This window comes from Jatropha curcas, chromosome 4 (genome assembly GCF_041381405.1).
Source record: "Jatropha curcas cultivar XTBG-Jc1 chromosome 4, XTBG_Jcur_1.0, whole genome shotgun sequence".
NCBI lineage: Eukaryota > Viridiplantae > Streptophyta > Magnoliopsida > Malpighiales > Euphorbiaceae > Jatropha > Jatropha curcas.
The window spans coordinates 18,965,405-18,973,015 of record NC_143154.1 but is presented as its reverse complement, the minus strand read 5'-3'; the positions used below and the strand labels follow the sequence as shown (position 1 = coordinate 18,973,015).

The 7,611-nt window shown below is 38.2% G+C and overlaps 1 non-coding gene across 1 annotated transcript; it reads right to left on the bottom strand.

Moving 5' to 3' along the window:
• Nucleotides 1-2,146: 2,146 nt before the first annotated feature.
• Nucleotides 2,147-2,253, bottom strand: LOC149496921 (small nucleolar RNA R71). The gene has a single exon (XR_016320737.1). It is a non-coding gene; the product is annotated as a small nucleolar RNA R71 (small nucleolar RNA).
• Between the last annotated feature and the right edge of the window lie 5,358 nt (nucleotides 2,254-7,611).

The window sequence follows — 7,611 nt, the reverse complement described above, 5'->3', positions numbered from 1 at the left end:
TCAGGCTCGAGCACGCCCAGCCCGTGCACCATAGCACGCTCGTGCTAAACTTAAGAGAAATCAAGTGGAGAGTCAGGGGCTAGCACGCCTAACCCATGCTAACTGGCACTCTCGTGCCTAAACGAACCTAGCCCATGCTTGCCTAGCATGCCCTTGGTGAAATCTATCTTGGAAAGTCAGAGCCTAGCACGCCTAGCCCGTGCTATGGCGCACGCCCATGCCACAAAGACTCCTCTGGGCATGTTGCAGAGCACGGCTCGTGGTAAATCATTCATAGATCCAGATTCTAGCACGCCCAAGCCGTGCTAGATGGCACACTCGTGCTACGAAGGCAGAGCTGACTTGAACTAAAAACGCAAGCCAATCTTTTTCTCACATGGGCCCGCCTCAGATATATTCCTAAACGTGCAAAACAAGATCTAAACCTATGTAGGAAGAGAGAAGAGTCCTAACTAAGAAGAAATCCAAGGCCTAATCAGTTATGATCTCCAAAGAAGATTTCGTACTTAAAAAGGATTCTATTTCCTAAACGGAGTCGGATTTTCCTCCAGGAGGTCTATATAAATAGGGGAGCTATTCATTGTAGAGACATCTCGAATTCTAGTATTTTTCTATATAGTTCTCTGTCTCTCAAAGATTTCAAGTGTCCAAGATTTGTGCCAAGATTCAAGGAAGCCATCCACATAGCTGTTGTCTAGTTTTTATTTCTAAACTCTTAATCTTGTCTTTCTTATCATATTTCATTATTGATTATGAAGTTTTATTTAATTACTATGTCGAACTAAACTCTCATAGTAGGGATTTGATGTAGCTTAATTTGATTCCAAATTATAATATTAGATTTGCTTTTCCTTATTCATGATATAATTCGTTATTGAACTTAATGCTTCTAGGCAGAGTTTCTCCCCTGGATTGATTTATTTCATTAATCACTATCGGAAGAAGTGTTTTTGATATGAAAAAGGTAATAAATTACATGAGAATAATAACTTGATGCGGAAGCTATATGGTTTGACTCATGGGGGGTTTTCATAAGTTAATGACCTTAGGTTATGAATTCACAAAACAAACCATAAAACTTAATGATTTAATTCATGTCTGATTGTGCTATTGGAAGATAGGTAATTGGACCGGATTAGAATAGCTAACAATACATCGGGAGAGCTTGTTAGTGATTTTAGGGTTGTTTCCCCTACTTGAACAATTAAAATTGATTATCAAACTAATAAAATAAATTGGATAGAATTAAGTGAAATCAATATCCCTAGTAGTGTTAATTCCTTGATTTCTTCTCATCTAAATTATGTTGCTTGATTTCTTTCTGTTTTATTTTAGAATTTACTTTTCTTATAGCAACACTCTTATTGTCGTTTAAATAATAATAGGTTAACATAATTTTGTTACTTGATATAAAATCCCTGTGGATACGATACTTTTCTCACTCTATATTACTTGTTGCGATTTCGTACACTTGCGAAAATCACTGTCAAGTTTTTGGGGCCGTTGCCGGGGATTGGCATTATCAATATCAATACTAATTAGCCTATTATTAATTTAGACATTTCTTTTGTTTTATTTAATTTTCTTTTAAGACTTATTTCAGGTGTTTATGCAAAGAAGATCAGGTAGGACTGAACCCCTAGTCTTTGATCCAGAAATTGAAAGAACTTATCATAGGAACAACGCTGCAAGAAGAGCATGTGAAATAAAACCCGAACAACAAGCAGACATGGTCAACGAAAATGAAATAGAAGACGGACCTCCACCTCAACATCCGGTCCGCACCTTGCGAGATTATACAACACCTAATCTTAATGGGACAACCTCGAGTATTACAAGACCTAAGGTGGAAGCTAACAATTTTGAAATTAAACTCGCAATTAACCAAATGCTTTCCACCTCAATTCAATATGGAGGTTTACCAAGTGAAGATCCTAATGCTCATATCACAAATTTTCTAGAAATTTGTGATACTTTCAAACAAAATGGTGTTTCCGAAGATGCAATAAAATTGAGACTTTTTCCATTCACTCTTCGAGACAAAGCACGATCTTGGTTACAGTCATGCCCCGCTGGAAGTTTCACAACATGGGAAGAATTAGCTCAAAAATTTTTAGCAAAATTCTTTCCATCCTCAAAGACCACAAAACTGGGCAATAAGATAATGACATTCGCTCACCATGATCAAGAAAGCTTGTATGAAGCTTGGGAAAGATTCAAGGACTTATTGAGAAAGTGCCCACATCACAGTTTGCCTAACTGGTTACAGGTACAAACTTTCTATAATGCATTATCACCTAACATTAAAATCACTTTAGATGCAGCTGCAGGTGGATCTTTTGAGAGGAAAGGAATTGATGAGGCATACAACTTGATAGAGGAGATGGCAAGCAATAGCCATTATCAAAAATAATTCCGAAAGGAAGAAGACTGCAGGAGTCTATGAAATAGATTCCATTACAGCACTCAATGCCAAGGTAGATAATATGGTAAGGAAATTGGACCTATTAACTACTAATCCTATAAATTCTATTATGCAAGTTTGTGACAGATGCAATGGACAACATGGAATTGGAGAATGCATGATAGACTCTTTGATTCTGCAAACCTTGGAGCAAGTAAACTATGTGATGAATCAAGGAAGAAAGAATTACCCATACTCCAATTCATATGATAATAGATTGAGGAACCATCCTAATCTGTCATATGGGAATCCTAACAATGCTTTGAACGCACCACCAGGTTTCCTTCCTCAGGAGAAGAAATCTCATGATGATCTCCTCATTACCCTTTCTAAATCGCACATGGATTTCATGAATGAAACCAGAGAAAACCACAAAATCCAACAGGCTGCGATAAGGAATTTGGAGATTCAGTTAGGACAATTCGCAAACATGATGGCATCCCTACCTCAAGGTACGTTACCTAGCAATACTGAAAAAAATCCTAAAGAACAAGTACAGGCTATCACCTTAAGAAGCGGCAAACAGTTAGAAGAGCCACCAAAGAAAGAAAAGAAGGCGGAAGAGCAGAAAAAGGTTCCCATCATTGACCTAGAAGAGCAAGAAGAAGTAAAACCCTATGTTCCACCTGTCCCCTTTCCACAAAGGTTAAAGAAAGCACAAGATGACAAGAGCTTCCTAAAGTTTCTGGATGTATTCAAAAAGCTTCAAATCAACATTCCTTTTACTGAAGCTCTTGCTCAAATGCCTAGTTATGCGAAATTCCTAAAAGATATCCTGAGCAAGAAACGAAAAATTGATGATCAAGGAACGATAATATTAACTGAGGAGTGCAGTGCAATTATCCAAAATAAATTGCCTCCAAAGCTAAAGGATCCAGGAAGTTTTTCTATCCCTTGCAATATTGGTAATTTGATTTTGAAAAAGCTTTGGCAGATTTAGGTGTTAGCATTAATCTTATGTCTTATGAAGTCTTTAAGATGCTAGGAATGGGAGAGCTGAAACCAACAAGAATGTCTCTACAATTAGCGAATCGATCAATCAAATATCTAAGAGGAATTGTAGAAGATGTGCTTGTAAAGGTAGGTACATTCATCTTCCCTGTTGATTTTGTTATTCTTGATATTGATGAAGACAGGGAAGGATCTTTAATCCTTGGGAGGCCTTTTCTTGCAACTGCAAGAGCATTAATTGATGTTTATGAAGGTAAATTAACTTTAAGAGTTGGACAGGAAGAAATTGTTTTTGATATTCTTAAATCATGTAAACTTCCTATGGACTATAGTGATTATTTTTGAATTGATGTTGTTGATGAATGTGTGGAAAACACTTTGCATACTAAAGATGACATTAATGAATCAAGCATCATGAATGAGAAACAAAGTGAACCACCAAAGCAAGAACTGAAACAACTTCCATCTCATTTAAAACATGCATTTTTAGGTGAGAACCATTCTTTTCCTATTATAATTTCTTCTCACTTAACACTTGATCAAGAGTAAAGGTTGTTGCAGATTCTTCATAAACATAAGAAGGCATTAGGATGGTCAATTTCAAACCTACAGGGGATAAGCCCGAGTATATGCATGCATAAGATCTTGATGGAAGAAGACTATAAACCTTCAATTGAGCATCAAAGGTGATTGAATCCAAATATGAAGGAGGTAGTCAAGCCTGAAATCATAAAACTTTTGGATGCCGGCATTATTTATCCAATTTCCGATAGTAGTTGGGTGAGTCCTGCCCAAGTTGTTCCAAAGAAGGGAGGTATGACTGTTATCTCTAACGAAAACAATGAATTAATTCCCACTAGAACAGTCACAGGTTGGCGTGTATGCATAGATTATAGGAAGTTGAACAAAGCAACATGCAAAGACCACTTTCCCCTACCCTTTATTGATCAAATGCTTGAAAGACTTGCAGGTTATCCCTTTTATTGTTTTTTGGATGGTTATTCAGGATACTTCCAAATACCTATTGCTCTAGAAGATCAAGAGAAAACCACTTTCACTTGCCCTTATGGCACTTTTGCCTATAGGAGAATGCCTTTTGGACTATGCAATGCTCCTGCAACCTTTCAAAGATGCATGATGTCCATATTTCCTGACATGGTAGAGAAATTCATTGAAATTTTCATGGATGACTTCTCTGTTTTTGGTTCCTCTTTTGATGCATGTCTTCATAACCTATCCTTAGTAATGCAACGATGCGAGGACACTAACCTTGTTTTGAATTGGGAAAAGTGTCACTTTATGGTTAGTGAAGGTATTATCCTAGGGCATAAAATCTCTCAAAAAGGGATTGAAGTGGATAAAGCCAAAATCGAGGTAATTGAAAAGCTGCCTCCTCCTAATTCAGTGAAAGGAATAAGGAGTTTTCTTGGTCATCCAGGATTCTATAGGAGATTTATCAAAGATTTCTCCAAAATCACAAAACCTCTTTGTAATTTATTAGTTAAAGATGTTCCTTTTAATTTTGACAAAGAGTGTTTAAATGCTTTTAACAGGTTGAAGAAGGAGTTAATCTCAGTCCCTATCATTGCCACACTAGACTGGACTCTTCCCTTTAAGCTTATGTGTGATGCTAGTGATCATGTTGTTGGAGCTGTTCTTGGGCAAAGAAAGGAAAAGAAGTTGCACGTCATTTATTATGCTAGTCGCACATTAAATGATGCACAATTAAATTATGCCACTACTGAAAAAGAACTGCTAGCTATCATTTTTGCTTTTGACAAATTTAGGGCTTATTTAATTGGGGCCAAAACAATAGTGTACACCGATCACTCGGCTATCAAATATTTGCTAGAAAAGAAAGATGCAAAACCGAGACTAATTCGTTGGGTGCTTTTATTGCAGGAATTGATATGAAAATTCGTGACAAAAAGGGAACCGAAAACCTTGTGGCCGACCACCTTTCCAGGCTAAAATTGGGGGAAGAAGATACAACAGAATTACAAATCAATGAAAACTTTCCCCATGAGCAACTTCTATTGTTGGCAAACACACAAGCCCCCTGATATGCTGATATAGTTAACTACCTTGTTTGCAAAATCCCTCCTCCCAACTTTTCTTATCAACAAAAGAAAAAGTTTTTCCATGATATCAAATACTACTATTGGGAGGAGCCCTTTTTGTTCAAATACTGTAGTGATCAACTATTCCGGCGGTGTATACCGGAAGGAGAAATGGAAAGTGTCCTTAAGTTCTGCCATTCAATGGAATATGGAGGGCATTTTGGAGCAAGCAAGACAGCAGCGCGTATCTTGGAAAGCGGTTTGTATTGGCCTAATATATTTAAAGATGCTTTTAACTTTGTTCGTCTTTGTGATCGCTGTCAATGGTTAGGTAACATTTCGAAGCGACATGAGATGCCCTTAAACAGCATCCTCGAAGTCGAGATCTTCGACGTTTGGGGTTGTGAACCCCTTCCCCAAATGTCATATAGGCATGTGATGCATATGATGAATGAGAAGAAATGCACGTGATGTGTGTGAGTCGCCACCTTGTTTAATTATTTTAGGGTAAACTAGGAAAAAACCCTATGTGACTCCAATTTTAATTAACCTAGTTGCTAGATTAATTATCCCAATGATTAAGGCACAATCTACAAACCCGAGATGGATCCCGAGACTATGTCATGCCGATAAACTAACCGATGAATGAATGCTTTGCAAGGTAAATGATGGATTAATGAAATGTTTGAGTGATTTTGACTTGCCACCCGGGGTGAAATCCCGAACGTGCCTACGTACTTCCGTTTGAATGGAAGATCAAAGTCAACGTAGTTCGATAGGCCTCTTTTAGAGGGCTTTGAATGATATGCTTAATGCATGGGTGTGTGTATGCTTAGTGCATGATTTTGTGTATGCTTTGTGCATTTTGTGTGTATGCTTTGTGCATGATTTTGTGTATGCTTTGTGCATTTTGTGTGTATGCTTCGTGCATGATTGTGTATGCTTTGTGCATGAGTTTAGACGTTTTGCCAAAAATTGATTGATTTTTAGGCATGTTGCCAAAAATGTTGATTTTAATGGCTTTTAGCCAAAATGATTTGATTTAGGCAATTGTTGCCAAAATGTGCGATTTAGGCGATTGTCGCCAAAATGGTTGATTTTAAGGCCTTTGGCCAAAATGTGTTGTTTTAGGCAATTGTTGCCAAAAATGTGCGATTTAGGCGATTGTCGCCAAAATGGTTGATTTTAAGGCCTTTGGCCAAAATGTGTTGTTTTAGGCAATTAGTTTGCCAAAAATGTGCGATTTAGGCGATTGTCGCCAAAATGGTTGATTTTGAGGCCTTTGGCCAAAATGGTTCAATTCTACGACTTTTAGTCGAAAAAGATTGATTTTAAGGCGTTTCGCCAAAATGGTTCGGTTTTACGACTTTTAGCCGAAAAAGGTTGATTTGTAGGCATTTTGCCAAAAAAATGTTGATTTAGGCTTTTAGTCACAATTATTGATTAATTGGACTTAAGCCGGATTTGTTCGAAATAAGGCAGTTGAACCGTAGTTATTAATTAACTAGGCTCTTTTAGCCAATATTGTCGGATTTAAACTTTAATACCACGATTATTGATTAACCAGGCATTTAAGCTTAATCAAATTAATTTAAGACGGTTTATTTGTCTAAATGATGATGTGAATGCGTTTATGCAATTATAGAATTATTAAGAGTAGAAAAGAAGTATGCATGAAGTGCTAAAATTAAATAGGCAGAGTTTCGTTTACGTACCTGATTTAATCGTCGACCACTTCTTAACTCCAGGTTAAGCTCCTCGTTTAGGTATATTAATTAATTTTTAATTTTAGTGGTCAAACATCACAATAAAAATGCAATAAAAATTAAATTAAAATGCAAAAAGCGGTAAAGAAAACGCAAGGAGCGTGAGAGGGAGAAGGATTCGTCCGTCAAAACAGACAAGGCGCCCCAGAAAATGGCTGAAAATGGTCTATTTATAGGCCATTTTCGGGTCCCGGGCGGCAGGTGCCGCCCAGGAGGGCGGCAGCTGCAGCCCTGTCGGTGGGGCGGCAGGCCCCGCCTGGTCTGGGCGGCAGGTGTCGCCCAAGCTGGGCGGCAGGTGCCGCCCAAGGGCGTGGGGGGGCCAGGCCCCGCCTGCGTGGGGCGACAGGCCCCGCGCGTGCTGGCGGCAGGC